Genomic DNA, 18,341 nt, shown 5'->3' on the forward strand with positions numbered 1-18,341 from the left:
CCCCCCCCCGAATCCAGGGATCCCAGCACAAGGAGCGGGACTCCTCGCGCCGCGTGGCGGCGTTAACTCGGGGCGCCTGTGCGGTGCGAGGGGCATTTTTAGGGCCCGGCGCGGGCGGGGCTCGGGGGCTGGGGGCAGCGCTGGGGCGGGGTGGGTGCGGGTGCGGGTGCGATCGCCGGGGCGGGGGGTGGGGTGGTTATTTTCTCCTCTCCTTCCTGGGGTCCGCGGGGCGAGCACGCTGGGCTGTAATTAAGGCATCGCGGAGGCGTACTTAACTTCTGACGTGTTGTTTTTCTTCTCCTCTCGGTGCGAAAGTGGCTCGCCTCTTCCCTGAATCAGGTCCTGTGCCACAAAGGGGCAGTCGGGACATAGGCACACACACGCGCACCCCAGCTTAAGGTGAGCACCAAAAACTTCCTCYGCACTTGGCTGTCCTCGCTTTCACACTGCTGGGGGAGTTGTGAGAGCATCTTAACTTTGGAGCTCCGCGCAAGGTAAAAAAAGAAAATAACAAACCAAACTTCTGGGAAAGGCTTTTTTACTCCTTTCTTTCTTTAAATTGGATGGGGATCCAGTAAGCAACGGCTGTGGCATCAGCTCCAGAGCTGTGCTGAAGGATTTTCAAGCGATCTAATTTGGCAGCAAAGGGGGGGTGAGGGGGAAAGACGGATTGTGAAACTGCCTAACTTCGATGTATTTGACTTTAAGTGCTCYGTGTTACCAAAGGAGAGATCATATTGCAACTGCAGATTGAGTCTGAAATATAAAAGTTGTAGACCTCAGACTTATGGCTTCCTCCTATGGGATTATACATTTCATGGAGTTTCACCTTTCTTGAGGGATTTCTCCGTCTGTTAGATACTTTTRGAAGTTTTTAGGACATAGGAAAAGCAGGACAGTAGACTGAGCAAGAGTTTGAAGGGCTGGGAATGAATCTGCATAAAGCATGGACTATCCAGTTAGAAGGGAAAGGATTTTGTTATTATGTGATAAGTATTATGCTGATGTCACATGTGGCTATTTATTGACAAAGAAAGTCTAACATTTGGCACAGGTTCTGTATCTCAACTCACCAGGAAAGTTGGGATGCATTTTGAACATGTAACTGAATTTTAGTTGGTTCGTAGCTATGATAACTGTTTAGTTTCATTGGCTATTTGTTTGCTTTTTGGTTGAATATAGAGAAGGTGTCATCTGAAATGTTTCTGATGGCAAAACTACTTGTGTGGTAGGTTCAGCTACAAAGAGTTTGAATGAATTTGCATGTTTGAATTAAGGTTGCATATTGCTTTGTATTTGTATATGATTGGGGGGGTTCATTATTGCTAGGGTCTTTTGGGGGAGAAAATGTTGTCGCAGTATATGTTGCTGTGTGATGTCAGAAACTCCTCAAGGAGACCCTGGGAACCTGGCAAGGTGCACAAGAGAATCATGTGGGTTATTAATGTATWGTATTAATGATTACTGAGACTATCTTAGTCCCTGAATGTGGAAAGAAGTTATCTAGAAAGATTTCCATTGTTTTGTTAGGAAAACGTTGTTAGGAATGTGTGTGATGTGGTAGTTGAAAACGTAGATGTAGTGGAGCTGTGTAACTATGGATACACACCCTCTCAATAAGCACTGTTTCTAGAGCCTAAGTATTTTCAGCACGTGGAGAAATGTATTATGAACGGGGAAATTATTATCAGCTCCTGTGAAGGGAGAACCAGGACTTAGCAGTCTCGTGCCAAGGAGTGTCATACAGAGTGCCAAATCCTCGTGCTACAAAGCGACAGCTCGTGCTTTGCTTGGTTTTGCATATCTAATGGAGGTAGATCTTTAACTGCTGTAAAGCATGGCTAAGTGGAGTTACTCTGAATGCATCATCCAATACTCTAAACCATGTGTACTTACCTGTATTAAGTATTTTAGTAACCAGGGGAAGGAAATGAAGGAAATAAAGCAGGAAGGAAAAAAAAGAAAGATAAWTTTATAGTACTTTTCAACACAGTAGTTCAAACAAAATGAGAAAAACAATGTTGTAGGGAACAATTATTTGAAGTTAAATAGGTAATAAAAATGTCAATGTAATAATCAAGGCACTGTTGGTCTGCACTGAAAATGTGCCAAAAGACCTGTCTTCATAATAAGATCCCTAAGTGTCTAAGCAGATTCTAATGAGAAAGAGAAACACYCCCATGTCATTATGAAGTGAAGCATTAGCTATAGTGATGTCCTATTTAGAGACATGACTGGCAAGGTAATACAAGAGATTTCCACAGCAAAGCTTTCTTTCATTATATACCTCATGGGTTCAATTTCTTCTCGTTTTCTGTTAGTATGGATAAAATAACTAATAGCTATAAAAAAAAAAAACACTAAGGGAGTACAAAGGTTTGGATTTATGGAGGAGAGGTTTCAGAAAAGGGTGGGAGCTTCCTGTGCTATGCTGTAGTGCACTTTTGTTTTTACAATTTGTAATTGGGCAAAAGGAACAATTTCCACTTCACTGAGAACTCTTCAGTCTCTRATACTGTGGAGAAATGTGACTGAATGAAATACTGTTGTTCACTATTTGTCATAGCCTGGGCTTTGGAACCAACAGAGCTGATATCAATACTTACTTAATCAAGTCACTTAACCTCCCTGCCTCTCAATAAAAATCAGGAAATAATATTGACCAAGCTTTAGAAAGAGCTTTGAGATCTTCAAGTGACGAGTGATTTTGCAGTTGCTTATATTTAAATATATCCCAAATCTTCCAATTCACTGCAAGGATTAAAGAGTCAGGACTAAAATTAATATTTTTGCTTTTCATTTGCCTTTGCACTAAAGCAGTGGTTAAACTATCCTTGGACTGAAATACTTCACATTTCTATGTTTCATTGTAAACCTGGCAGTGTATTTCCTTATTTAAAATTTCCTACAAATTGAAATTACATTTTTGGAAAAAAAGTCATTTTCACATTACAAGCGTCTTCTGTTGCTTGTGAGGAAGTATTAGACATTCTGTCTCCACTGTTAGTAACTGTAGCATACAKTACTGCACTTGAAAAGGTAGCTTGTAATTTGCAGGTAACAAAATGTTCTTTGGGGCAAAAAAGAAGTCTGAATATACTTAGGATTTCAATCAATAACATTGAAGGAGGATTAGAGGAAACAGCTGGCTAAACAAATATTAGGCGTAGAGTGGATGCAGTGGTATAAATTAATAATGCAGTTCTTTATCTACTCTATGAATGGGAGGTTTTGTGGAGATAAGACAACCTAAACGTGGTCACTGTATGCCACCTAGTGGATATTGCAAATAGTTTTTCTAAAGATTTTTTTTCTTTAATTCTAAACATTTGTAATTAATCCAGGTGCAACTTAACTGTAAAAGGTCGGCTTTATTCTGTTTTACTACTAAAAGATATCAGCTAACTTTTTTTTCTTTTTTGACTTAGATTTAGGGGAAGTTCTTTCTAATTTTTAAGATGTGGTAAAAAGCAGTCTAGCTTTTATTTAACATAATTTATCACCAACATCTGCTCCTAAAGACTTGTTAAATCATTTTGTAGCAAATATCCACAAATTAATACTTAGTTCGGCATTACTGAGCAGCTACTGAGAAARTGAAGGGATTTTTCTACAAATATTATGGCAGGAGAGAAGGTATGTTCAGCAGTAAGGATTTCAAAGACACCACTGCTTCCAAAACTCCATTGTCACAGAGAATGTCCTGTTGTCAAACCATTTTTTAGCCCCTGAATATCTTGTCAATGCTATCCATAGACAAAGAAAATGTCAAGTTATTTCTGATGGCTAATAAAAGGTCATAAACCCTCTCCATCTTCCTTTTCTGTGCATGTCATCTATCTCTGCCTTCCTCAGATCTCACACACATATCTGCTCGACTGTGCTTTCTCTTTACTGGGGAAAGGAAGATTGCTCTTTGGTCCGCCAGACTGTTTATTCAGTAGCAGATCTTCAGATGATGTCAATTCTCATAGCTCTAAAGAAGCCAATGAAATGGCAAGAAATTAGGCAGGCATATGTCAGTCTGGGTGTACTCTACCACTGGTTTTATGCTATGTGACCAGCTACACACTCCCTCTTTCTAAGCTTTTTTGGAACTTCTCCATCACAACTCCCACTGAGGACATGTCCTTGGCACCTACACCCAGCAATGGAGCTGCACACTAGTCTCAGTGGCTGAAGGAGCAAATAGGTACTAAAATACCTCACAAAATCAAGCTCTCTGTGCCTGGATTGCTCCTGATTTTCATCACTCTCTGAATGGTAAATCAAATRGCAACATCATACTTAACAGAACAAACAAATTTCCATGTCCTTCTCATTCACTAGCTTTGAAAACACATTCTTTGTTTCCTTTTAATTAGTGCAACACAGAGGAAATCTTGAACATGATCAATGCCTRTGAAGACAAACATTTTAAAGATGCATTAAGAAATCACAGAGCAGTAATCAGTCTGAAGACTACACAAAACAGTTTGAAAACTTTTCTCAAATGTTATATGAAATATGATCATAGGAGATTGTTAACATGATGCGTGAGTTAATGRCTAAAATGAGAAGGAACTCGGCCTTCCTATTCATCAGACAAAGTTTACAAATGAAAGTCTACGGAGGCAAAATGCTGCAGTGGCAAATACGCTAATTGATTTGATGCTATGCTTCATAGGTGGTTAACCTTCCATTTTAACTCATCCCAGCCTGCAAATGTGACTCAGAGGAACCGGAATCCAATCCCAGCAGCAATGATGAAAGGCCACCAAGCCTCTCCCATAAGTGAGCTTTCCGTGAACCGCATGTTGAGCTGCTGCCATTTCTAGAGCAGGGCACATATAGTGACAGAATCCACATCATTAATCRTCTGACATAATAGAAATAAAATCATGAGAACAGAAGAATGTCACTAGATATATGCCTCTTGCTTCAAAAAATGTCATCTTGGCATTTGTCTAATAACAGAAGACCATTATCTGGAGACAGCTTTCCATTAATAATATTGCCTAATTACTTTAAAAGCTTATCATGTACAAGGACCCTATGGGCAATGGAGACAGGTTAGATTAGAGATGTGTTGGGCAGAAATCTAAGTAGCAGAAAACAAATGTTTCAAACTGCTCCTGAGGAAAATGAAAGAAAAGTTATTTAGAGGTAATTCAAATTTGGATTTGATTACTTCTGGTCTATACTTTTACAAATAAATTTATTAGGTAAGTCTTTCTTTTTTCTTTTTTTTTTTTTCTGCATGTGTTATGTATGTCATGTTAATTTACGCTACTTATATCATATTACCTGGTGAGCTGTTCTGTAAGGTGTATCAATAAGTATTAGTGCAGTATACCATAAGATACAATGATATCTATCACAAATAACATTCGTTTACATTTAATATTCTTTCCCTACCGTAATGTCTATACACTTACACAGCAGTGAGTCTGCGTGTTTCTATGCATATGTATATACGTATGCTCACATGCCCTGTTAGAATGTGTAATTTATTTTTCAGAGCCTGATGGTTGAAAATCGGTTGTGTTAAATGGCAGCCCACTGGTAATTTGTAGTTTTTAGCACACAGACTATTACCTCCATTGTTTTAAAATTGGTGATTCGTTGTTCCCCTAGTTAGTGGCTATCACTGCTTGGCACTTATGTTTTAGAAGATCATATACACAAAAGCGATGGTACAAAACCAGTGTGCTATTATTCTCTGATTCTATATAACAATATATAAACAAGCTTACTTACATTAGTAATTCACTGAAATCAATAGAAACTCAGATAGGCCTCAGTGAATAAAACTTCATCTAGTTGCAGAATGACATCTGTAATTTCTCACATGGTTGATCAAAAAGCAGTATGTAAAGTGCCTAACCTGTAAATGTGTGTGACCTTATAGACATCGGTTCCTCACTGATGTAAATAAAGTGTTCTTTCAAGTAAGGTTATGAACATTTACAAGATATGGAGGAATCAAGGCCCGCAACAGCAGATTTTGTATGCAGAAGTATATGTTTAATGCAGGAAAAAAGCATTCTTTGATAAAAATGATTCTCAAAATCTTTCAACTGGAACTGAACAACTGTTCATCTAATAATATTTAAGAAAATATATGCCACACCCCAAGATATTTATGTAGTGATTATTTTTTCCATAAGCATATTTTCAAGAAAGAAGAAAAAAATAAAACGATTCATACACAGCATTTTAAAAAAAAATGCTTAGAAATGGGAAAAGCACATTGCAAAAATCCCATTTTGTAGTAACTGTGAAAATGTTACAGTGTTAGGCCCAGCCAAGAGATTTATAGGAAGCCTGTCAGGCAATAATAATGTTCAAATAGGTGCAGTAGTTACTTGACTGAAATTCCAGTAATATGGGGGCTGCCACCTTCTGGTAAATGCTCCTCATTGCCTGAGGTGGCTTCAGCTTATTTTCACAGCTGGGATGCTGTGCATACAGTAATGAGGCTCCATATTTTTAATTTCATGCCTAACCTGAAAGATTTCCAAACACATCATTGTTATTTTTGAATATAAAATGTTTCAGGGTTTCTAAATGACTGGAACAAAATGTTGATTTTTGCCAGGTCACTGTAACTTAAGCTACTTTAACACCTTTGATGATTATATAGTGCTTTGGAATAGTCATCTAAATGGGGATTTAGCTTTCACTATCAAGTCAGGCAGGTAGGCTGGTGAACTTCTATCTTTATTTTGTGTAAGAAAAGAATAAACCATTAGATTTTTCAAAAGCAATATCTCCATATCTGATTTCATCTGTACTGTACTATATGTCCTGTTCTGATCAAATCAGACAACAAGAAAAACTTTCCAAACCCAGTAGGGCTCTTCCCAGTAGGATGGGAGAATAATAGTGGCACATTTAACTTCTTCATAAGCAAGCTAGGAAAATATTGTCTTGATGAAACTAATATAATATGTTTTCAAAACTGTTTCAGAAATCGATAGTTCACCGTGAAAATAGAAGCACATGTACACTGGGTTTTTTCCAGGGCTAGTCAGAGTTGGTAATCTTCAATTTTTCTATTAGTAACCTGGACAATAGAATAGAAAATATGTTTAATTTTTTATCCAACAGAAACCTGGGAGAGAGGAAAACATTTTGGATGCTATGCATAAAAGTTAAAATGGTCTGCCTAATTGGAGAAAAATCTGAAAAAAAAATTAATAAATATAATATGCTAAACTTAGTTAGAAATGGTTGACTACAGGAATATAGAATGGGGACATCTGGTTCAGAGTAGTTCTGTGTACTCAACCAGAACATGAGTCAACAATGACACGTTGTTGCAAAAAGAAAACTATACACCAAGATAAGTAAGGTTTAAGGTCTTGTTTAAACTTGTTCCCAGTGTTAGGTACTGAACTTTAAGAGCTGTAAAGACTAACTAAAGAAAGTCTTAAGGAAAATAATGAGTGATAGAAATTAGGAAACATGACTTAAAAGAACTGAAAAATCTGTTATGTTTGGTTAAAGTCCTTAAATTATAAAAGGGTGCTATAAAGTGAATAATCTGCTCCCCATGTCTATAGCAGATAAGAGAAGAAGTAACGAGTGCATATTGCAAGAAGAAAGTTTGAGGAAAGAAATTTCTAAATATAAGGATGAGAAGCTCAGGAATAGGCTGCCTGGAAAGTCCATGGGGTCTCTGTTGTTTCAGGTTTTAATATGAGGCTAGACGAAATGGATAGAAGGATGAAGAAGGTGATGGCCATCTCTGTGGTTCTCTATAATACAGTTTCTTTATGATTCTACTAACAGAGTTTCTTGTGGAAGATATTAGTTTTGAATGTTATGAGTAGAATCAGTGGTTGTTCGGGCATCTAAACATCACAGAAGAGTATTTAAGAAAACCAAAAGAGGTTCATGAGTTTTAAAAGTCTGTGGCTCATGATGAGAACAGTTCTTAGTTCCTGGATGTAGTAACTCAAATATGTGATCTTTGCAGATATGCTTGAGACCAATCTGATTTCAGATCTAATCTGGGTAAATGCACCTTTATAATTACTCATTTTCAATCATCTGAGGGGAAAGAAGCAACCTTACYTATGCTTACCACCACATTGAGTGATTCATTTTAAGTATCAGGTTGATAGAAACTTTAGATTTACTGTATTTCAAGAGGGATCRAAAGTAGCAAAAATATGCAGGGAAATTCAGAGATAATGTCACTAGAATAGAGCATTGTCAAGGACTAATGGTAGCCTATCAGACAATTAAAGTTGCAGCATTTATGAAAAACACTGTAAATGTCAAGGGAAAGCATAAGCATTTATTTCCAAAGACATAGATCCTTCCAAATCATGCTGCGAGGGTGACTTATTTCTGGTACATCTGATGATTGATGCAGATTCTGTTATTTTATCTGAGGGATGTTTGTTCAGATATGCACCATTACTCAGTAACTACAATTTATTTCAACTTCAGCCATCTCCTGACATTATACTGGGGAAATGTGACTTCCTTGATAGCTGATAATGGGTTTGAGTAAATCTGTACTTATTTTTGTGACTTGCGATGTGCAAAATAGCCATCTCAGAAAACACCTCTCCTTCTGCAGACAGTGATATTCATTGATTCATTCTTTTATTTTATTACTCCCCAAACTGCCATGGAAGCATGATTTACAGGTTTTATGCACTTTTTTATATTAGTGCCAACTGTCCAATTTATATTGAACTTCTCACATAAAAGTTAAATAAAACCTTTCAGATGTGGTATAATAATGCRGCCCACATGTCAGAAGCCAAGAGCTTACCCTTACAAAAACATCTAGAAAGGGAGATATGGGTACCCAATGTAGATGCAAACCATCTTGGAGTTCCTTTGATGCCAAACAGCCAATTTAGCATATTTCCTATATCAGACTTGGATACACACCGAACTTGTTAGAGATCTTGAATCATCAACAAATTTTGGCTTTCTGTGTTCTCCTAAACCAGTAACACTCAGACATATGTGACCTATGGCAACGGCTCTTTGGGAGTCACAGTACTATCTACTTCAGGGAAATTTACAGTTTTAATTCATACTCTAGAGGAGAAACAAAAGGTTTGCAAGTTCAGCTGCTGTACAATGTGCAGACAAATATGAATGAAAGACAATTTCAAGTCTCTTAAACAGTCAACAGCTATGACTTGTTCTCCAAATTTTTGAGGAGGCGTGTTGTCTTCTTAGGAAAAGGCTACCGTTTTGTAGACATGAAAACAATTTAAAAAGGCAGTTCCAGTTCTGTGTAGGTATGTGAGCTCTTCATAGATTTCAGTAAGACCAATGTAGCTAAGAGGAAATTTATATGGGTTTATCTTTTGTTCATATTTTCCATCATGGAAGCTTAAATATAATTATACTGGCAGATAATTATACTGGCAGATGCCCTGGAAGGCCAGCTCTTGCAATTCCCATGACATTTTATGGGATTGTTTTATTAACTTAYTGGTTTTGGATTCTTAATATTGGACAAGAATCTTAACTTCCATCAAGAAAAGCCTTTGTACTTGCAATAGGAATCTTGAATATGAACTGCAGAAGTGAATTACAGAGTCCTTGTTTTTTTCTTTTTTAAAAATCTGTTTTGTGTGCTAACTGCATGAGTTGATCTAACAATTCTTGGTATCACTGGGCTCAGCAAGACTGAAAGGGACATCCTCTTCTCAGCAAGGACAATGGCAAGACAAGAGGTAAAAGGCATGGGTTGAAATGCAGGAAATTCCATCCAAACATAAGAAAATCTTTTTTACTAAGTGAAAAAGGTTGTGGTGTCTCCATTTTGAAGATATTTAAAACCCAGTTGGATATGGTCCTGGGAAACCTTCTGTAGCTGACCCTGTTAGAGTTGGGGGTTGGTYTAGTTGATCTCCAGAGGTCCCTCCCAGCCTGAATTGTTCTATGATCCTATGATTTACATTYCCACAGTAAAATTCATATTTGCCTGTGTAGCATGTAGACTCATGGTGCTGATGAGAAAAGAGTCATTAATTTTAGCTAAAGTGGGCTATGAATTCTTTCTTGGCTGTTTGGATATACAAGACCACAAAAATAAAGASGAAAAGATATTACAAAATGATGGCAAACTTCCAGTCAGGCAGTATTTTCAGATGCCATTCAAGGAAAGAAGAAGGAGAAAAATAAAGGAAAAGAAAGAGCAAGAAAATAAAAATTGCTGTATTGTTTTTTCTCGAACAAAGATAGAGATATATGAGGAGGAAGTGCACCCGTTCTGTGTATCACCTTCATGCCAATGTCAATGCCTGTGTCCAGTTATATCTTTTCAACAGAGAAAGGCAACGTATAGAAAGCTTGAGGTTCATTTACATGATGTTTCCCAGTTGACGCTTCAGTTTTCCATCCTGCAGCCCTTAATTGCTATTGGCTTTGAYCTTTAATGCAATCCTCCAGCACTAAATGGATCAGCATCTCTAGACTGAGTAAGAAAGCTATGGGTAGGTATTTCATGGTTCATTCAGTGCCAGAAGGGCCTTCTGAAGTGTATCTGAAGTATCTTAAAATGACTTCAAATATATTCCATGTAGCATATTGCCTGGACAGTGAAGAATGAACCAATAGATTTGCCTAGAATTCTGACCTTTGCTTACTTGATTCTGAAATAAAATCACATTAGAGGATAGTCAAAGGCTTGCAGGCATGAAACAGATAAATTTGCTATAAATTAGTACTTGCTATATCCTTCTAATACAGCTTTTATTTCTGCAGGACTTTTAGTATGATTACTAGTCAGGCAACTTGATTGAAATTCTGAAGACCAACATCATACTGTTTATATCTCTGCCACCAAGACTGAGAATTTCTCCATGCACAATGGAGTGTCAGCAACAGAATTCTGAGAATCATTTGTGCCATGTTAACTTCTTGCTGTTTGAAAGGGAGAATTGTAGTTGTTATGCTAGCAGAGAGAATATGACATGATATTAATTTAAGACAACATTCAGGCATATGAGAATGGATATTAATTGCTATATTTTAATTATTTATTAGTTGCACCAGAGAAGAAGGATTACTGAGTAGTTAAGACATTTTAGTGTTAAGTTATTTTACTGTTGCTTGAGAAACACAGTTTCAGTTCCCTACTTAGGCATAAGTTCCTCTATGGCCTTGAATAAGACAGGAGCTTCCTAATACCTCACTTCTCCATCTATAAACATGGGATCCTAGAATTTCCCTTCTTCACAAGTGAARATACAGATATTCACATAAGTAGCCTGATAAGTTCATCTAGTTGTAGCTGCAATGAATTCAATCAAGTAAGGCATATTGCTACCWCAAGGACAATGCTATAATATATTTCTTCTTGCGACAATAGCCCAGAAAGAGTATATCTGCCTTCATGCAGGCCAGTCTAAGACTAGCCATCTCCAATGACTTTGGGAGGGATTATAATGAAGGAATTCCAGAGTACCCGCATGGAGGGCACATGTTAATCATGGCTCACTGCTCATCTGGTTAGCTGTCTTCTTGCCAAACTCATGCTTCCACAGGGTTTTATGAGCCTACATGCAACATTGAATTATAGCAAGCTAGTGACTGAGCCCAATRTTACTTAGGGGTTTCATCATTTCCAGTGTATCAGATAGCCATTATTACAATAAAGAAGAGATATCTGTATATTAAAGACTAAAAGAGATGAAAATGGGAGTTTAGGTACAGATAAGAATTTAGATATGTGCATCTTGAGAGCAGCAGGAATTATGCAGTTAAAAAGTCACGTTCTGCCCCAGAAACTTTTCAATTCAATTCTAGACAAAACAGAGAGAAGCTGGGGAAAAAAGAAAACAGAAATTCACACAGCTAGTCACTTTAGATAGGCTGTGTATATCTGAGTGATCAAAGTTAAAATTTAAAAAAGTACATATAGTAATAAAAATAAAGTACTGCCTGGTATAGAGAACTGTGCACCTTTTTCAATACGTGGGAACCCTGTTATTCACTTATTTAAGAAGATTTTTTTCTGCCTCTTTTGCATACACTTTTCAAAGATATAAATATCTGCACAAGCTAGAAGGCAGTGAAGAATCGGGTCAAAGTGCTTTGAGCAATGAGATTATTGTTCCATGTAAAAAAGACAAAAAAGGCAATTCTGACTCATACTTTGTTGCAAATAGTCATGTAACTTTCCATTGTTTACTTTTCCAAAGGTTAGTACAGCAGTCTGAAAAATGTTAAATAATTACAGTAAAGATTGCATATGCTAATGTCTCCTGGCTCATTGACTCAGAGGCCAATAATATATTTTTTTATTTTCTGACTTATTCTCCCTTTAAAATATACACAGCTTCTGAAATGATTAATTCATAAATTCATAGTCTTAATGAGAATACTTCTAGCTATTTCTTACTACATATTCAAAGCAAGTAAAATTATTTCTTCTGCTGGCCACCAAGATCATTTGTCATGTTAATATATCTTGTGTTCCGTCCAAGTTCCTTGGGTTAGACAGATTGCTACTGTTGCAGTGGTTTTATTCCTCCATGTGCTGAAGGAGGGACTCAGCAGCTGCTTTTTCACTCTGCTAACATTAGCTGCTCCACTCACCTTCCAAAGCGGTGCCAATGTTAGTCTTTTCCTTATGTTCGGGCATAGGTAAAGATCACAGTGTGACCAGGCCAAGTCTGACAGTCCTAGCAACTACCTGTTTGCCTAAGCCACCCTGGTTCCTATRCATTTCAAACAATTCTGATCCATGTGAGATGCATCTGTAATGCAGGGTGTRAAGAATGGGACTATGTCACATATTCTCCTGCCTTCCTCTTCTCCAACCCAGTCTGTGCAGCACATCACGTGTGTAGTCATTTCATAAGGAGCATAGGGCAAGTAAAACAGTTGCACACCACTAAATGCACTCACTAGACATTTCATYTGAAATTAAAACCATTTTCTATACACTATACTCACTCTTCAAGCTGCGTATTTGTTGTATTACAAGATGAGTCTTGTCTGCAAGAGGTAACATCTGGGACTTGACAGTTTCAAGAAAGCAGTCAGAGACTTGGGCAAACAACAGCAAAAGCTGTTTTAGGAAGTGGGCTGTCTGCTCCTATCCCCACTGTGTGAAGGTGTGACATGCACCATTGAGGGCTATGGTGGAAGTGGAGCAGGGAGGCAGCAGAARTTTGCCTAATCTCTTAGCAGCCTTTGCAACCCCAGCATGTGTGTATGCACCCACCTACCCATTTGCAGCGATTGACTAAGGCAAACTAGTTAAGTATTTCTGCCCATGGAAACATTAATCATGTTTCATTTAAATTATAAATGTTAGTCTTCTGATATTATACTTTTACAGCTGTGAGAAAAATAGCAGCTGTGAGCCTCTCTGGGRGCTGCTATTCTAGGCAGAATACTGCAGAATCCAACAGGAATCACCAATCAGCTATTGTACTGAAGGTTATCTTCACAACTACAAAAGTTGTTATACCTAGTTCTTATGGATCATACTCTATCCATATGTTACAAAGATGGGAAGAAGCATTGGCTCATTTGATAAAATGGAGAAGAAGTTTAAATGATGATGATTATTATTATTATTAAAATAAAGACTTATGTTCTGGAATATAGTTATTCAGCAGTTCTGAAGCAAAGGAGAATCATATAGCTGCCTCTTGGCTGTACACCTCCATAATGTAGTGAATTCCAAATATATGAATATATGCAGATAGTAACAAATTTGGTTGTAATGGCTATGCAATGACTGCATCCTGTGTATCAGCTATGAGCTATTGTGCACAGTCACCATGAGACCCCCACATAACAGAGCAGTAAGTACTGCATTGCCAGAAAACATCTTCAGGTCAGGATTGTGCCCCAGCTAATTGAAAATTTTTACTGAATTTGTACAAATCACTGCTATGAATCTTGTGAAATTAATAACCTTTGCCTCAGAGACCAAGAAGTGCGGGCAGTGTTGTTTAATCACTCTTGTGACGTACTTTGCTGTATGTTAAAAAACAAGCACTATTTGCCTCCAACAATACCAAATAGCCTGTTTTGCCAGCCACAAAAAGAAATGACTACCTTTTTTTTTTTCTCGTTGTCAGCAAAATGTAGTCAGCTTGTGGTCAGCTGTACCAATACAGATTTCATTGCCTTGCTCTTGATCACTGTAAAATATTGTAAACCAGCCTTTTCAAAACTTTGGTATGAGCTAGAAAGGTTTAATTTAGTATTTTCCAGATATTTCTTTTTTTTTTTTTCCAGGTAGTTCTTACCTAGATGTTCCAGGGAGTTGGATTTTATTCTCTATTTCCTCTCTAGKTAAATAGAAGAAAAGATAACTCTTAAATCAGAGTTGAACAAGCAGGTGGAAGTAAACTGGAAAACAATCAAGAACTTTCATTAGGAAAAAAAGTGTTCTGAGGAAAGGTGAAAGAAATTATTTCAGATAAACTCACAATTGACTAACAAAGTCCTTCCTGAATAGCCATAAAAGTTCAAAATGAGCATAGAGAGGTTGGATGTTAAATTAAAGGATACTGGACCATATTCCACACTGTCCTTTTGGGATTTAGTGCTAGTAGTGCCCTGATACAACAAGGATTTACACTATTGCTCATTGAACAGAAAGTGAGAGTCCTTTCACTGCAACCAAATCTTCTATTTCCTGTCAGAAAGAATATGATTTATAGAAGTTTCTTATGAAATTTTATTAAAAGATGAAGATATAGTAAATAAATGATAGAAGAGATAAAGAATTGTAAAGAAAGAAATCAACTAAAGCCCACTTCAGCACACATAATGAAAGTATGTTGTAGTTAAGGTGCTATTTATAGATTGTACATTCAACATTTACACTAGAAATGAGTTTATAATGGAAAGTATGTCAGGTTATGAGTGTGCCAGTATCTTTTTTCCAGTACAATCTAATTTGAGACTTTTAAACAGAGGTGTTTGCAGCAGAGGACTTGTATTGAAGGCTTTTTCCCCTCCCCGCCCCCTACGAGCAATGTAAAAGCTCTCATAAAATATGTGTGTCAGTCCTTTTATAGTAAAAATGAAGGGAATTTCTCTGTTCTTAAATAGTGTCTGGTTTTACAGCCTTTGATATCCCAGTTGTGAAATAGAGGTCACCTACAAACTCACACAGTGAGTGTATGAAAAGGTGCACAGCCACAGCACAGTTCTCAGTTCTTTTTCTTCCTTTAATTTTCTCTTTTTTCTCCCGCTCTGTTCCCAAGAGATGTAATCCCGGGCAGCCACCCTCTGCGCTGTGCAGAAAGGGCTGCTGTTCGGTGACTGTCAGGTCGGGTGGCAGACTTCAGCGGGTCTCCACTCCCGTTTGCCCACTTGCTTGAACAGGGAAATACCAACCCTGTGAAACCTGCCATCTTCCCTGCAGTCATATTTTTTCCCTCACAGCCAAAGTCTAGACTATAACCTGCTTTACATTCATTTATGCATGTGGAGTTGCATTACAGCGGAGGGGGAGTTGTGTTCCCTTGGGCGACCCATGGAAAGCCACCTCGAACAGCAGTGCCAATAAAAAGTGTAGCTGGACAGCATGCCTCTCCGCTCCCCCTTCTCCCTACGCACGTTTTCTTGGAGAAGATGTGCTGGGGAAAAAATTGTTTTGTTGCTGCAATTACTCTCCCCTCCTCACAAAAGTGAGTGTTGCACTTCTTAAATTACTTTTCCCTGCAACACAACATTGACACTGACTCCCTGAGAGTAAAATGCCTCTGGTAGCTAATGGCAAGAATTGTTCCCCCTTGATGCCAGCAAGGACTAAAGTTAAATGCCACAAGTTAATCTATAAAAGATGTTCTTGTTCTAAATTTATGTAAAACAAACCCATGCCTATACCTCAAAAGATGTAGGTCACCTCAGGCAAATTTCAGATGAAACTAGCAGGTTCAAAGGCTTTGCTATAACGTAGTGTAATCTTTTAGCAGCATGTTGGAGATGCAAAATTATTCTTCTTTAAATGCAGGCTTTGTATGTATGCTTTCATTTCTATGTCAGATTTAATTAGAGCACTGACCTGATTTCTTAGAAATAGATTTCTACTGTCTACAGCATTCCCAGTGAGACTAGGTTATTAAAAAGCTCATTTCTTATATTTACGTTTTTCATATAATTTAATTTTGAGGTTTGGCGAAGTACTTTTTAAGTAGTACCCATTCTTCAAATGGACTAAGAGACAAGGCGATCTTATAAGATTATTATTGTGTGTCAACTGATTAAGCCAGATCTTTTGATCTGCTAATTTCAGTGACATTTTCTTTAATATTATTTTGCTATAATACTAGCTATGGTCCCTAAAATGACAAAGTTTTCTACCTTTAGGTGTGCAAGCCCTATGAGAGTGTCAAAATAGCAGATGCACATGAGTAACCCCTTTTCAAAACAAAGTAACCAATACACAAGAATGAGGGGGGATTGGAGCCAGGGGGAGATTTGAATCTGGAATTTGCTCAGGTCTCTCATCTGAGTGTCAAATCTCAGAGGATAGCAGATTAACATTATGCTTTATTCCTGGGGTCCATAGTAACTGCAAAGATAATCAGTCTTTCAGAGCAGAAAGAATCTGTCTTGATGCTGCTAGAGTAAAAAGGAGAGACAAAAATTATTTTGTTGCAGRTTCTGTATTTGGTCATTTCTCCCCTTGCCTCTTCTAGACTTGTCTAGAAAAAGAGTGACAGAATTCTTCCCTGCTGCTTCAACTTACAAACTTTTGTTGGTGCCATCAAGCTAGTCATAAGCATGCTTATTTTATCAAAATACTTTCCGTGGCCAAAATTTGAATGGTTGTGCATACATACATGAAGATCTACGTGTGTACGTAGCGCACGCACACAGTGCATATAGTTTCTTATGGAGACCCAAGAAGGGATCCACTTTTCTTTCCACACTGGGACTCGGGCAGAGCATCCGGCCTTGCCTTGAGTGGGACCCCTCCTGCCGCCGCCACTGACCCATGCCCGGGGTGCTGCCCCCACGGAGTGGCAGATCCTCGCTCTCTGTACAGAGGCTTCKGGGACAGCAGGGAGGACTTGGTGTCTTCAGCTGCTCCAGAGGTCACTTGTGCACTGCAGCATGCGTGGTTGGTGCAGCTGTTCAAGCAAAAGAAACCTCTGCTTTGTAAATAGTTTATTTTGCTCACCAAACTACTATAAATTATGCTCTCAGAGGCTTTTTTTGTCTCCTATAACTACGCTTACTTACTAGGACTGAACTTTCAGCATTGCTGTACCTATCTAGCTAAATCAACAGATCTTTTCTAGTGCAGATTAAACTTAATTAGGGATTAGCACAGCTCCCCAGTGTCTTATTTGGCAGCCCTCAGGCTGAGAGGTGGAGCTCTGATAGGGCTGGTTTACGGAGGTCTTCACTGGGATAGGTTTGGCTGTTTGGGGTGCTTTCTTTCTCCTATTTAGTTCTTCAAAAACTCTTCCCTGGAAAAGCAGCCTTGAGAATGGCATTTACCCTGTGAACCTTGACTTTTGGATGTAAGTAAATCTTTGCATTTGACCTCTGAGAAAGAAATGAAACAGAGCTGACTTGCACGACTGAAGCTATTGGTAAGTGAGAGACCATGTAGCAATGTCTCATGCCCTGGCTGCTCTGTAGCTTATGTAGCTTGGAAAATTTCTACAAGTTTCTGAGGTGAAACCTGGGTTAAGCTGAAGGCAGTATCTCTGTTTATCTCATTATTTTCCTAGTTGAAAATCACAATGCCAGTTTTGTAAAAGCAGTAAGGAAATAGCAAACCTTGTTGATGCTTGGCACAGCTCTACCCAGGATTGATAAATGCTTAAGACATGCAGTGTTGCATGTGACATGGAGAAAAATTATAGTTATTCTGTAGGAGAGACTGTGGAGCATCTGAGAAGGAGGGAGCACAAATACTGGCTTTCCAGGACCAGCCTTTGTAGCTCCTCCGTTTTCTCCTCTTCCCTGCAGGGCAGTGGAAGCTAATGGGCACAACCCCCCCCCCCCCCCCCCCCCATTAACACACCGGCCTGAGAAACTGGGCTTTGCCCACTAGCAGCCCTTAGGGGCAGGGAGTGCCTCCACTCAAGCACTTTTCTAGAAGAGCTCTTTCAACTGGTAATACATTATTTCCATTGATTTTCAGTTCTTCACCCCAGACTACAGTTTTAATACCCCTATTTGCAGTGAATGGCACTTACTTTGGAAATTTCACCCTTGTCCTTGGAGGCAGTCATGTCCCTGAGCCCTGTGGGACAGGTACTCAGCCCTAAAAAGCTGGGGAYGCTTTGGTTGCTGAAGGAGGAGTGTAAGAAGGGCTGTAACAAGTCAAGATAGACGTCCACTTTGCCCACTTGGCCAGCGACCCCATCCAGTGATCACCTGTG

At 38.5% G+C, this 18,341-nt stretch overlaps 1 protein-coding gene across 4 annotated transcripts in view; it reads left to right on the forward strand.

Moving 5' to 3' along the window:
* The first annotated feature begins 55 nt into the window (after positions 1-55).
* HAPLN1 (hyaluronan and proteoglycan link protein 1) overlaps positions 56-18,341 on the forward strand; it is a 65,427-nt gene continuing 47,141 nt past the window's right edge. For 2 of the 4 annotated variants that reach the window (XM_085316794.1, XM_085316819.1), the window contains exons 1-2: positions 56-83; positions 316-494. The gene's annotated coding sequence lies outside the window, so the exon portion shown is untranslated. Of the gene's footprint in view, positions 84-219; positions 495-18,341 lie in introns of those variants that run through there. The other 2 variants (XM_085316812.1, XM_085316802.1) reach the window with 2 other exon arrangements.

Source organism: Rhea americana, unplaced genomic scaffold (genome assembly GCF_003343005.1).
Source record: "Rhea americana isolate MKP2758 unplaced genomic scaffold, rheAme1 scaffold_114, whole genome shotgun sequence".
NCBI classification, from domain to species: domain Eukaryota; kingdom Metazoa; phylum Chordata; class Aves; order Rheiformes; family Rheidae; genus Rhea; species Rhea americana.